At 41.1% G+C, this 14,971-nt stretch overlaps 1 protein-coding gene across 1 annotated transcript in view; it reads right to left on the bottom strand.

The window, feature by feature from the left end:
• The window catches only part of SPMIP2 (sperm microtubule inner protein 2), a 69,005-nt gene that overhangs the window by 53,904 nt on the left and 130 nt on the right, over nt 1–14,971 (bottom strand). The gene's annotated exons all lie outside the window — the stretch shown is intronic.

Below are 14,971 nucleotides of genomic sequence, written 5' to 3'. Positions count from 1 at the left end.
TTCTTAGATCGTGCAGAAGAAGGCAGTTTAAGAATAGTATAGAATAATTTAAAAGGCTTACTAGTTATTCTGAATTAGTTGAAGTATTTGGAGAGTGTTGATACTTACTGAAAAATGTTGCTACAAATTTTTTGCAATTTTCTCTGAGTTATTTTTATGCTTATGAAAATCATTCCTCAATTGACTCCTTAAAGCTATAAAAATTGAAAATAATTAGAAGGATTTTAAAAAGATATCCTACTTAGCACAGATTTATTTGCACTTAGAGCTTACAGGCTATGCGAACATTTCTAAACTCCATTTACAAGCTATAAGATTATGTAAAATGTGGAAGTGAAATCAAAAAACATCATGTTTACAAATGCCATAATTTAATTCAGGAGGGGGTCCCAAGATGCTATCTGATCTGATACCTTTAGACCAGATATCTTTAGATTAGAGACTGTGTTTTAGTTGACTCCGGTGAGGACACTGCGGGGGAAGAGGAGGTGACTTCGTTATTTTCCATATGGATAACCCTGGCTAACCTCGCACCACAGGATGCTGAAACAATTTTGTATAAAGTGATGCTGATACAAAATGGCACCAAATGATTCTGCTTATTGTGAATCTCCCCTCCCCCTCAAAAGTGGTATTGTGTACTGTTGCATTCTTGCTTACAGAAAAGCAAATTAACCTTCCACATGTGAATAGGTGGTCAATGGTTCCAAATCTACAGCTGTGACTGAGTGATCACAGGTTTCTCACAGTAACCACATATCAGATTAGGCATTTTTCAAATGTGAGATACAGAAAAATTGGAACCCTTGTGCGATGCTGGTGGGAATGTAAAATGGTGCAGCTGCTGTAGAAAATGGTGTGATGGTTCCTCAAGAAATAGACAGAGAATTATCGGAGGATCCAGCAGTTCCACAGCAGCATTATTCACAGTAGCCACAAGGTCAAACGTCCATTGATGGACAGGCAGATAAATAAAATGTGATATATATGAGTGTGTGTGTGTGTGTGTGTTAGGGCTTTATAAAAAAATACTAGAGTAGGTGACTTAAACAACAGAAACCTCTTTTCTTATAGTTCTGAGGGCTGGAAGTCCAAGATCAAAGTGTCTTCCAGGGCCAACATCTGATGAGACCTCTCTCCTGCATTGGCAGGTGGCCCCCTTCCCTCTGTGTCCTCACATGGCCTTTCCTCTGTGCACACATGGGGAAAAAAAGAGCTCTGGTATTCCTCTTCCTTCTTTTTTTAAAATATATTTTATTGATTTCAGAGAGGAAGGGAGAGATAGAAACATCAATGATAAGAGAATCATTGATTGTCTGCCTCCTGCACGCCCCACACTGGGGATCGAGTCTGCAACCTGGGTATGTGCCCTTCACCAGAATCGAACCTGGGACCCTTTGGCTCTATTCACTGAGCCAAACTGGCTAGGGCCCTCTTCCTTCTTACAAGGGCACCAGTTTCATGGGATTAGAGTCCCATCTCTCGACCTTATTTAACTTTCATCACCTTCATGAAGGACCTGTCTCCAAATACAATTACATTGGGGATTGGGGCTTCAACATATGAAATTGTCAGGGGGAAGGGAGGACAAGTCAATCCATTAAAAAATACAATGAATCGTTATTTATACAATGAATCATAAAAAGAAAGGAAACAGTGACACAAACTCCAACATAGATGAAACTTGAGGACATTATGTTGAGTAAAATAAGCCAGTCACAAAAGGATTCCATTTATATAAGATGACTAAAGTGGTCAGTTTCATTGGAATAGAAAGTAGAATGGTGGTTGCCAGGGGCTGGGAAGGGGGAAATGGAGAGTTGGAGTTCAATGGACACAGTTTCAATTTTGCAAGATGGAAAAGTTCTGAAGGTGGGTGGTGGTGAGGGTTGCATGGAAATATAAATGTGCGTACTGCTACAGGACTTTATCCTATATAATAAAAGGGTAATATGCAAATCAACCGAATGGCGGAACAACCGGTTGCTATAACATGCACTGACCACCAGGGGGCAGACGCTCAATGCAGGAGCTGCCCCCTGGTGGTCATTGTGTTCCCATACGGGGAGCACCACTCAGCTAGAAGCTGGGCTCACAGCTGGCGAGCACAGCAGTGGTGGCAGCACTAAGGATGTCTGACTAACAGCTTAGACCTGCTCCAAGTGGGGAGTGGGGAGTGGGCCTAAGCCGTTAGTCGGACATCCCCCAAGGGCTCCCGGACTGTGAAAGGGTGCAGGCTGGGCTGAAGGACCCCACCCACACACCCAGAGTGCACGAATGTCGTGCACCAGGCCTCTAGTGTTTTAATATTTACCATGTTAGGAAAACTCTCTTAGATTAAATCATTCCTGCTTTAGTCGGTAACCCCAAATGGCACTCTCTCTTGGTGGATCTATTCCTCTTGAAATACATTTAAACGCATGAGGTACCATCGGTCTATCAACCAGCAGTCTAGTACTTTGTTTTATGCTTTCTTTCTACTGGTACATTGTCTTTTCCAATGTATGAGATGGGTATTTCATCTTCTACATCTACCATTTTGTAGAATCTCCTAAATTTTCAATATGAATTGCAATTTAATTTTTCTCAAGTGCTGTCATCACAGTGATGGTAATAAAATCATGTTTACTGAATTATGGGAAAATCAGTTTGGGGACTCCCAAGCCCTACAAGAAATGTAAATAATTGAACCATATTATTAGATGTTAATTGACTCTAAAGGAGCAGAATTGGCAAGTCCCAGAGTTGTTTTGCCTTTGGTCTCTTTCCCTTCCTTGACCAATATGCAAATGCAGGGAAAGCCTGGGGCCTGACACACAATAAATGTTTGTGGAATAAATGAATACATGTGTGATATGCATGAGATAGAAAGAGCTCCCTTATTGGAGGAAGGGAGAAATCCACTGTCTCATGTGAACCAATCAGGTGCAGACCTCTCAGCAACACACTTAGAAGTAGTATTATACTTCTGCAGGAATGATTCAGTTTGTGTTTTTAAAAAATATATTTTTATTGATTTCATAGAAGAAGGGAGAGGGAGAGAGAGAAACATCAAGGATGAGAGAGAATCATTGATCAGCTGCCTCCTGCACGCCCCACACTGGTGATCAAGCCGCAACCCAGGCATGTGTCATGTTGGCCAGGCTGATTCAGTTTTTTAAATACAGCTAATAATTTTTCACTTAGAAACACTTTTCTTTACAAGTGTAGCAAAGCATTTAGAATTGAAATTTAGTTATTGCTTAGTCTTTTTTTTTTTTAAATCACAAGCCAGGAACAATAGTACAACTTCCGGGCATTTGTCTTTATGCCTTTGCAAATATTGTAATACAAAGGTGTCAAGATTTGCTAGCTCAACAGAAGAGAAATAGTCTGTTAGAAAGGAGATAGTTGGAACAAAAAAAATTCAATTCTATGTATTTCTTTGCAGTGTAATTTATGCATAAATATGAATAACATATATTAAAACCTAAAATCTTGTGAAATTAAACTGACTAATGATGATAGCTATTTAAAAGTTACCTAAGTGCTTACTACATGCTCAGTGTTAGGCTGGTGAGGCAAAAATGATCAGGCTCGATCCGGCCCTCAGAGAACTTATAATCTAGCTAAGAAAACTGGCCTGCACACTGAACAGCTAGCCCAGAGCTGGGCAAGGCTGCCTTTTATTAAAAAAGAAATTCAACGAAAGGCATGATCGATGAGAATTAGTCATGGAAAATGTGGGCCTTGTGCAGGACTTGGAGAGATCAATGAAGTCAGCACACAGGTCTGAAAAATTAGAATTTGTAATTTAAAAAGTATAAGCCTACAATCAAATGCATGTGAAATATGGGGATGGGACTCGGTTCCATTTTCCTGCTGTCCGTGTAAGAGACATGGAATGTTAAGCAGATTTCCAATATCACTGCCAGTGTCCATTCGTCAGACCACGGTGACATGTGTAGTTTCATATGAAACATCTCACAGTTGCCCACCCTCTTCAAACGCTGGCTATTGCTGGCAGCAGACGAAGAAATGAAAGTGATACACGTGGACCCATTAGCTGAACTCTCTTTAACCTACTTACTATTGCAGTGTCCACAAATTATAAAATGACATTATTTTGCTCCATCTGGTGCTAATTATCAGTGGGGAGAAATGCAACGACTTAACAACTACAGATCTTTTTCTAGTTTCTAATTTCTAGTTAATAAAAAAAGGGAGAGGATGAATTCTGTTATTCTTTTCTTTTCCCTTCTCTCTTGGGGAGGACTTTGTAGATTGCCATCTTTTCTGAGTTATTTCTCTAGGTTTTCTTCGGTAACCCCTTGTGGTTGCAGCCTCCTTCCTTCACACTTGTTTGTCACTTAAAAAGGCTAAAGTGGGGAGTCCTACTGTGCTCTCCATTTCTTATATTTCTTACAGCAGACTGCCTCCCACAGAGAGACCCATGAGCAGCAGCTGGGCCCCTGGAAGATGGAGGGGGTTAAATGCATTCCCTTTGAACCGTATGACTCCCACCCATTGCTTCCCACAATGCATCTGCAATATCTTTACTTTTCTATTTCTACTAAAAAGCAAATCTCTGTCTTAAAAGATCAGGAACACAAGCAAGCAGCGCCCTGGAAAGCTCTGTAGGAGGGTGGAGAGAGGAGCGCCTGGGTGCTTAGAATACAGGTTGGAGGAAGCAGGTGGACAGAAGCTTCTTGTCTAAAATCTGTTTCTGTATATTGCTCTCGGCAGCACTCTGTTAGTGAACAAACCATATAAAACATGAGGAAAGCAGTGTTGGATGAGAGAGGAAGATCTTATGGAGCACTCCCTCTTCTTTCCAACAGCACACTCATCTACTCCAGGGAAAGAAATGAACAAAAATAGTGAACAATTATTGACCCTGTTTAGAGATAAACAGGTATCCAGATGACTCTCTTGATAGCAGAATTATTGATGAAGCATATAAATCGGAGCCTAGATAGTACGGTGGAGGAAAAGGCCTTAGACTGCAAACTTCTCAAGGAATTGTCAACCCTTCAGCTCATTCATGCTTTTCCTCCACAAACGTTTTTCGTGTACTCCACATTAGGTGGCCCTTGGTGCCGTCTGCCTAGCCTTTGAAGCTGGAACCAGGAAGAAGGTGAGTCCCAGAAGTCCTGCTCCGCACCCCCAGCTGGAGCACCAAAATACCCAGCTTCACAAGAACAACTCTGGCCGTGGTATACCCAGCACTGAGCGGCGACCCCCACCAGGTCAGCAAAGTGATTCAGATGCTGGTTAACAAGCAACACATCAAAGCATTGGGTCAAGGCAATGTGGGTTTGTAAGATAAATTGCAACCTACAGGGATTAACTGGACCCAAATAGGTCTCTTATGCTTCTAAGCCTCCAAATTGGTTGATGTAAGTGAAAAATGGGCCTTTTTGTCACAGTGCTAAATACCTGGCCCAGAAATCAATGAAGCTGCCCAACCAGTGTGGCTCAGTGGTTGAGCATCAACCTATAAACCAAGAGGTCATGGTTCAATTCCCAGTCAAGCACATGCCCAGGTTACAGTCTCCTATCCCCAGTGTGGGAGGGAGACGATCAATGATTTTCTCTCATCATTGATGTTTCTCTTTCTCTCTCCCTCTCCCTTCCTCTCTGAAATCAATAAAAATATATTTTAAAAAAAAATCAATGAAGCTGAAGAAGGAAGCATGGAATGCTCTGAAGGAGCTGCCCCATACCAATGAGGTGAGCCAACTTATCAGCAACAGTGAGCATGGACTGCAACATCCCCTGGTGGCCCACACCCACCTTCTGAGCATGGCAAAAATGTGTCCATCACTTCACATATGCCTTCCACATCGCACACAAATGTTTTTTTCGGCCCAGCCTACCCCAAAACTATGCAGAGCAAGGCATTCTGGGAAACGCAGTTCTAGCTTAGGTAAATTGACAGCACAAACCCACCACATTTAGGTTGTGGCCACGAGTTCAATCTAGCTAACATGTTATGGTGGTCCTCTTCTTTGCACTTGACATGATTTATTTGACTCTAATATTAGGTAATACATATCAACTAATGATGGGAGCTAGACGAATACATGAACTGCTATCATTAAACAGGGGGGAAAAAATAAAGTTCAAAACATAAAAAGGGAGAGATTTTATTTTTTACCCCAAGCAAGTATAATGGCCCAGAATGCTGGTCTTGCTCTCTCTGAAAAATTTGAGGCCATATTGTTGCTGGAAAGATGTTGAGATAGATTCAGGGTGGTCTTCTTGGGTTTACAGTAGATGTGCTGATGCAACTGGTCTTTAGTCAAGGGGAACAGCAGTTCCAGGTCAGAGGTAAAGAGACCAGTGATTACAACCTATATGTAACTGGGCAAGATTGCCTCAGAGTAGAGGTAGACATCTACCTAGCATTTCTGCGGAATAGCCTGGACCTTTTCCTCTTTCTCTGATAGAGTGCAAGGGAGGAAGTTAATAATGACTTATATATGAGGCAACTCTTGGCTGGTGTCCTGACATCATGACTTCCCATCCTGCTTTGTGCAGAACTCAGATGAATTCTATCTGCACCTTGACCTGGGAAGGCTGGCCTGGCAAGGGCAGCAACTAAGGGTCAGAGTTAGGGTGACCAACTCATCCCAGTCTTTGCACTGAAAACTCAGTGTCCAGTAAGCTCCTTGAACTGGGTAAACTGGGACAGTTGGTCTTCCTAATAATGTGGGTGTGACTACAACACAAATTCTCCAGTGGGACAGCAGGAGACGCTAAAGCCAGAGAAGAGAACAAAGTAAATGTCCAAGGAGGCAACACTAGCCATCTGGCCTGCTGGATTTGCCAGGTGGGGGTGGGAGTGGGCACAGGAAACCAGCTCTGTACTGGGGCTGAATTTCAAAGCTCTGATCAAGATTCCCTAAATGTCTCCTTTGGTGTCAGTTTTTTAAAAATGTAAACAAAGATCCACTAGGTTTGTGATGATCTATACACAGCTATTTTGGTAACTGTGGAAGAGAAGAGAATAGGGAGAGATTGCAGAGTGGGTACAGGCGTTAAAGGTCTATATCAGTCCTTTGGTGAAGGGAGGAGATAGGAGATCTAAATACTTGTGATCGCTTTTGATGAATAGACTACAGGAATGGCCATCATGGTAGACATTGTTGAAACTGCCATTGGTAGGAGTCACTTGCTCAAAATGTCATCTACTCCATTGTGTCTAGTTGAGATATGTGAGAGTGAGTGCCGGCCAACTGAAGTAGCCCTGACCTTGAACCCTCTGCCCCGGGCCTGGCAGGGGTGTGGTGTTTTTCCCTTTCCATTTATCTGTGGCACTACCCTCTCCCACCTTCGGTGAACTCTCTGCTTTAAGAGATGGCCCTTTCTGTTCAAGACATAATTTGCCTTTGGGCACACTCTCAGCCCCCACATGCATGTTTCAAAGTCAAAACATTTTAAGCTAAGCACTCTGTCATCATGTCAGGTGAAGCACAGCGGTGAGGTGAACATTCACATGTAGTTTCTGTCTGAGTTTGTTACATCATCACACAAAAATGGCTGGACAAACGCTCATCCAAATTTGGAGATAATGTTTGAGACAGTCTGGCCTAAAGGCTGGATGTTGCAAAAGGCTATCACTCTTCCAAAGTCGTCCTCCAGAGCCATTAACATTGTGACTGCAGCCAGATGAAAATGCTGTGGGCCAGGACGCCCATGGGCCTCAAACCCCAAACCATGAGTGCAGAGGCTTGCAGCTAGTAGTGAATGACAGCTTCTCCTGGCCGCTGTCAGGGCTCAGAGTGCCCTGGGGGCGGAGCAGCAGGGAGTTGTTTACTTAACAATGATTAATGGGGTTCTTGACCTGTATGTAGACTAATGTAAATAACTTCCTAGTGTGTAGTCCTCACACACAATAATCCATAGCTAGACAGTGTTTCTGCAGCACGCCCCTCCCTGGGAAGCAAAGGTGGAGTTATCACAGTATTGGGGATTTACTGCAAACTCTCATCTCAATATTTATCTTCTGAGTAATTATATGTCCCAGGTCAATGATAAGCAATCTTTTTTTTTTTTTGTATCCCTGCAGACAAGAGGCGTCGACATTCCTCAGGGCATTTCCACATGTCAAAGGGTGGGTATGTGCGTGCATAGGCACATGCATACCGTGTGAAGGGCGGTGATGGGGAAGTGAGTGTGGCTCTAAGGTGGATCCTGTGTTCTAAGTGGCCCCACAAGCCTCAGGAAAGGACATGAATGAGATTTGCCACGTCAGTTCCTAGGATTGTACAATCGTAGGTTTGTTTTTTAAAAAAATTTCTTTATTTAGCCCACATGACTAGCATGTCTACTTTGTTCTGCTTCTGTTTTGTGAAAAGAGGGTGGTAATAGCTACTTAGCTTGTAAATTGGAGTTTGAACGAGTCTGAAGAACCTCTAATAGAAAGAGATGTAGGAGGTATTATTTCCTTGCTATGAACAAAGAATTTGTCAGACGCGAATGCTGTCAACATTTATTCACTAATCTTCCTAAACTTCAGATAGCTTTGTTTGCATACATTTCGACTACTTAGATTCCTAATTATCCTGTCATCAGTGACATAATTCATTGGGCTGAAATTTTTATTTCATTTTTATATAATCACTTACAGAATGATATAATGCACATTAATTTGAAGTATACAAATGTTTCTGTTCTTCTTTTTAAAATTGTGGGCTTCTAAATTACTTTTAAAATTCAGTGGCTGTGAGCTGAGACTTCTGATCTTCTAACTGGAGGCAAGTTAGATCTCACAGAGTAATAGAATTGGAGGGCGTGTGAGCTTCCAGGAGTAGAATGGGCACAGTTCCTATTGCCCTGGGGCCTACTGTGTTCCCCTGCTGTGTCACGTGGCATCCTGTATCACTTTCTCTTGGTGTGCTTGTTTAACATGCAGGTGCTAGGGCCCCAGAAACTCCGAATTTGGGGAATTCTGGATTCAAAAAAGTCTCCATCCCTAGCCAGTTTGGCTCAGTGGATAGAGCATTGGCCTGCAAACTGAAAGGGTCCCGGGTTCGATTCCTGCAAGGGCATATGCCTGGGTTGCAGGCTCAATCCCCAGTAAGGGTCGTGCAGGAGGCAGCCAATCAATTCTCATCATTGATGTGTGTCTCTCTCTCCCTTTCCCTTCCTCTCTGAAACCAATAAAAGTACATATATTTTTTAAAGTCTCCATAAGTGGTTCTTCAGCATATTAAATTTTGAGAATCAGTGCCCTGGATTTGGGATTGTGGTTATCTAAGAGAGCCCTCCAGGGAGATCTTTGTTTTATTGGTAGTAGAATGTGACAAAGAACCCCAAACTGGATGTGGCTCACATCTCATGGCTCACCGTGGATCTTCTTTCCTCGGTAGCCACCTCCCTCCCCCAATTATGCACTGGTGAGTTTCCATCCTTGTTTACTGAACTTGGGAGCTGCTGCGTCTATTTATTCCAGCTGCTTAGGGTTCATGGCTCTGGCCTCTGGTGCTCCCACCTCCCTCCCCAAGGCAGGTCCCTTGGCTAATGAGAATGAGGTTTAAGAATAAACCAAATTCCCCTCGGCTCTGCCAGATTTCTTCAGGTGGTTCTAGGTCCTTGTCAGAGAAACTCTGTCCTCCTCAGACTCTGCTTGGAGATGAGGCGGTAGGTCTCCATGTGACATCAGAGCCTGGCTACAGAGCAGGGGCAAGCAGTGCACCTATTTCTTCCCTTTACATGCCCACCTCTCCTGCAATTCTGTAGTTTCCAGAAATTATTTCCTTTCTTTTAGAAACTGCTGCCCCACATAAATGATTTGAGCAGATATTCGAGTTGCGGTGCCTTTCCGTGACGTTATACTTAGAGGTATGGATAACTTTCTATCTGCCTCAGACTGTTCCTGGAGCGTATTCTCTTAAAGATGATACTTATGGCCAAAGGGACCTTTTATTAAGCTCTGTGAGAGGTTTGCCCTTTTCTGAGGTAAGTGCTGGCAATTGGGGTTAGCAAGACAGTGCGGCACTTCATTTTTTGTCACTTGCCGTGAGTGAAACTGACGAGGATCATGCCCAGCAGGTATCCAAGGTAAAGTGCTTCCTTGCTGGAGTTCAACACGTGCTTCCTCTCCTTTTGCAGGAGGGGGCGGGGGGGACAGAAGAAGGAAACAAACACAAAATAAGGAGACAAGTGTAATGTCTATAATGAAAGACTTCCCACTGGGGCACCCAACACAGCTCTTTCTATTCTTCCTGACCATAGAATGACATGTTGCTTCCATCAACTGAGATTACAGGCATTAATGAGGTTTATAAGTAATATTCCAAAATCTGCCATTCTACCATAATAGCTTTTTCATGGAGCTTGTTTTCTTTAGCATTATTTAGGTCAGATTTATAGGAAAATCCAAAAGGCCAATAGTTAACAGGTAAAACAAATATATATATTTGTGTGGGCTCTAATGATTGGAAACACCAATGCTTCTGGGCCAATGACTTCACTAGCCCGCAGTTTACTTATATTGCTAGTGATCTGCATGAGATGATAATAGTTAACACATACATGGCACTCACCACATGCCAGGTACTGTTCTAAGTATTCTGTGTACATTGACTCACTTGAAATTCCCAGAAACCCTATGGAAAGGGTATTATTGCTGTTGTACAGATGTTATAGCTGAGACACAGGGAGGAAAATATCTTGTCCAAGGTCACAGTAGTAAATAGTGGAGCCAGACAAGTTTAGATCCTCATTACTCAATGTGTGGTCCCTGGACCACAAAATAGCATCACCTGGGAATTTGGTAGAATTGTAGATTCCCAGGCTCCCAAGTCGAGACCAACGGAACCAGCATCTGCATTTTAACAGGACTCCCCAGGTGATTAATATACACATTACAGTTTCAAAGCCACTCATTTAGATCATCTTAGATGATCTGTACCCTTTAAAAGCTTGCTTAAATCTTCAGACTTTGGGAATAAACTGTACTTGGTTGGTTTATTATGAAAAAATAGAATTTTAAGGGTGATTTTTGTGTTCTCTCCCAGCACCTCCCTCCTCTAGATAATGAGCTTCTCAAGGTAAAAATTAGTACAACTACTTAAGAAAAGTTTTAAAAATGTTGTTAAATTTGTGGTCTATGCAGGCACCTTCGTTTCATTAAATCATCATAGCAAACCTTATGGAATAGGTACTACTATTCACAAGTTACAGATGCAAAAACTGAGGTCAGAAAGGGTAAGAGGAAAAGCCAAGATTGTGTCTAAGTTTACCACCTTGGTTTCCTGAAATAGGATCTTCATGCTTACTTCCCTTTCCTATAAGGTTGCACACTATATAATTAACTAATCTTTGACAAAAGAATTTTTTCAAGCACAGTTTCAACAACATTTTTTTTTTTTTTTGCTTAATCCTGAGTATTTCTTTCTGATTTAAAGAGGCTATATTAATGTAATCTATAGGGTATCAACTTTGGAAAGTTAAATCAAAATCCAGAAAGGCAAATAAGTCTTTCTTCCCATCTTAGTTTATGTAATACAGGCATTATTATTCTAAACAAACACACACACACACACACACAAACTAGAGTATGAGACAAAGCTTGTCCTTAGAAGTTCTCTTGGTTTAGATGTTTTCAAAGTGGTAGCAGCAACTAATGATTTTTTCTTGCAAATCGCATTAGCGATGACTTAGATGACCAGCAGTTTAGGGAAGGATTGGTTTGGAACTGCTGTCCCTCAGGCAAATCACATTCTATGATTATAGAATAAAATGCAGATTAGCCACCCAAATGTTTCAGTGCCATTAAAATGTGTAAGCTTTTGTCATAATTTCGTTTTTAAAAATCTAAACTATTTGCTTCGTGAATTATAGTGTTGAGACTGACGCTGAATTTGCAGTCAGGAATATTTTTTTCTTTCTTCAGAAAGGAAACCACTGGCAGTTCAGTGTGAAGTCATTTTCTATTTTTAAAATAATTGAATTCGAGACATAACTATTAGTGTGGCAGTTTCACGGGGCAAAAAATGAGATGAATAAATGGGTCTGAAACCCAGGCTAATGGAGCAATGCTTTTCAAAATTACATACACATTTATGTAGTATTTCTCCTACCACTTATAGTTTCATTCATCATATTGCTTTCCGCCATGTCCTAGAGAGTATTTCCAATTCTAATACATTTCTAACAGAAATTGTGATCATTCCTTTATACAGTAGAATTCTGCCATATTCCTGGTTTACATGAGCAGATTTTCTAGTAGATATAGGATGGCTGACTAAATACATTCCTATTTTTATTCAGTCAGATATCCGGATGTAATACACATAAATACATCATATAAAAAGGGGGCAGGCAGAGGTTTACAGCCTTCTGATCAAGGCTGTGTGATCTTGAGCAAGTCACTTAGCTCTCTGGACCTCAGCATTCCCAACTGAAAAATGATGGGTTAAATTAGATGATCTCTTATGGTGCCTTTTAAATTGAACATCCCCTATCAATTATTCCATAAATCTCTTGGATTTGGATCAGAGTCACATTCCTAGGTATTTACCAGATTGATTTTGAAAACATAGCCACACAAAGTCAGCACACAATTGTTTATAGAACTCTTTTTCAGAATAGCTAAAAGCTGCAAGCAATCCAAACTTCCTTTCATAGGTGAGTAGAGAAACAAATTGTGGTACATCCAGACAATGAAACATTATTCAGTGATAAAAAGAAATGAACTATTAAGCCACAAAAAGACATGCAGGAACATTAGATACATGTTGGCAAGTGAAAGAAGCCAATCCGAAAAGGCTACATAGTGTAAGATTCCAGCTCCATGACATTCAGGCAAAACTACAGAGACAGTGAAAAGATCAGTGGTAAGGACTTAAATAGACACTTTTCAAAAGAGGACATACAGAAGGCCAAGAGACATATGAAAACTTGCTCAAAGTCACTAATCATCTGAGAGCTGCAAATCAAAACAATAATGAGATACCATCTCACACCTGTCAGAATGGCCATCATCAACAAATCAACAAACGACAAGTGCTGGTGAGGATGTGGAGAAAAAAGGAACCCTCGTGCACTGCTGGTAGGAATGCAGACTGGTGCAGCCACTGTGGAAGACGGTATGGCATTTACTCAGAAAATTAAAAATGGAATTCCATTTGACACAGTAATCCCACTCCTAGGAATATATCTCAGGAAATCAGAACACCAATCAGAAAGGACATATGCACCCCTATGTTCATAGCAATGCAATTTACCATAGCTAAGATTTGGAAACAGCCTAAGTGCCCATCAGCAGATGAGTGGATTAAAAAACGGTGGCACATCTACACAATGGAATACTACGCTGCTGTAAAAAAGAAGGAACTTTTACCATTCACAACAGCATGGATGGACCTGGAGAGCATTATGCTAAGCAAAATAAGCCAGTCAGAGAAAGATAAATATCACTCATTTGTGGAATATAATGAACAACATAAACTAATGAACAAAAATAGATGCAGAGACAGAGAAGCATTGAACAGACCATTACACTTCAGAGGGAAGGCAGGGGAGGAGGGTGGTAAAAGACCAACCAAAGGACTTCTATGCATGCATATAAGCATAGCCAATGGACACAGACACAGTGGAGGGAGGGGGAGGGTTTATCGGTGCGGGGGAGGAGGGGATGGCCAGGGAGAGTTGGGGCGGGGGGAGGGGGGGGGGAGAAGACATATGTAATACTATATATAATACTTTAAACAATAAAGAATTTTTTTAAAAAAAGGAAAAGATCAGTGGTTGCCAGGAGTTTAGGAGGAGAAGAGGGGGAAATGAGTAGGTTGAAGCACAGGGATGTTTAGCGTGGCAGCGCTATTCTGTATGATTCTAGAATGATGGGTATGAAACCTATGGATTTGTCCAAACCCATAAACTTTGCAGTACAAAGAACAAACCTGATGTATATAAATGTTTAAAAAATAATTTAGGAGATTCCAGGAAAAAATTCAGTCTGTGACAAGAGAATCTAACTGTATTACACAGCCGCACTGAAAGGGGGAAGAGGGGGTGGTGGGGAGAGGAGATGACCTAAGTACCTTTGGAAATGAGTAGAACCTGTATATTTTAAGCAAAGGGATCTGCAAGGAAGCACATTATTCCAGTTGATAAAGTTTTTTTTGTTTTGTTTGTTTGCTGGTCATGGAGTACAGGTTCACAATTCTGATCCTTGTACACATGTGCATGTAAACAAGTCAGTCAACGGCAAGTAGCTGGGGCCAGATTTCTGATGACTGGAGTGGGAGTTGACATAGAAGCAAGGGGATATGCTCATAAAATATGCTCATTATTTAAACTTATAAAGGAAATAAGATTAATTTTAGTTTCTTTCTTACAGACTTATTACAACTACTAGATTCCATTTAATTACATCTTATTCTAATTCTACACACATACACCACCCAAATCGTTTCCAACAAGTTAAAGGAACAAAACGCAAGCCAACAATTTTACTAGGTCAAATGCACACCTTTCTCAAGGTTTTGTCAAGCAGATATGTCAAGTTTATAAAAGTACCTCAAGCTTAAATCAATAATAATTAAAATTTGATCAAGGTATACATTTTATTAGCATCAAAGTAGTTCCTCTTACACAAAACAAACTTTATGATATAGAATTTGTGAAAGCTCAGCTATAGTGAGAACTGGGATGTCACAGATCTGTTTAAGGAAGCACAGTGTTGATGCCCAGGCTGAGTATGCACAATAAGAGTAGCAATATCATACAAAATAAATATATATAAAATTATATGTCATTCTTTTTTATTTATTCGTTGATGAGAGAAAGAGAGAGAGAGAGAGAGGAGAGAGAGAAACATCAATTTGTTGTTCCACTTATTTATGCATTTATTGGTTGATTCTTACATGTGCCCTGACAGGGAATCATACTCACAACCTTGGCATAACGATGACACTCTAACCCATTGAACTACCTGATCAGAGCCAATTCTTGTATCCATTATGTGAGTATCATA

Source organism: Myotis yumanensis, unplaced genomic scaffold (genome assembly GCF_028538775.1).
Source record: "Myotis yumanensis isolate MYYU_CA2020_CCGP unplaced genomic scaffold, mMyoYum1.0.hap1 SCAF_5, whole genome shotgun sequence".
NCBI lineage: Eukaryota > Metazoa > Chordata > Mammalia > Chiroptera > Vespertilionidae > Myotis > Myotis yumanensis.
This window is presented reverse-complemented; position numbering and strand designations above follow the sequence as displayed.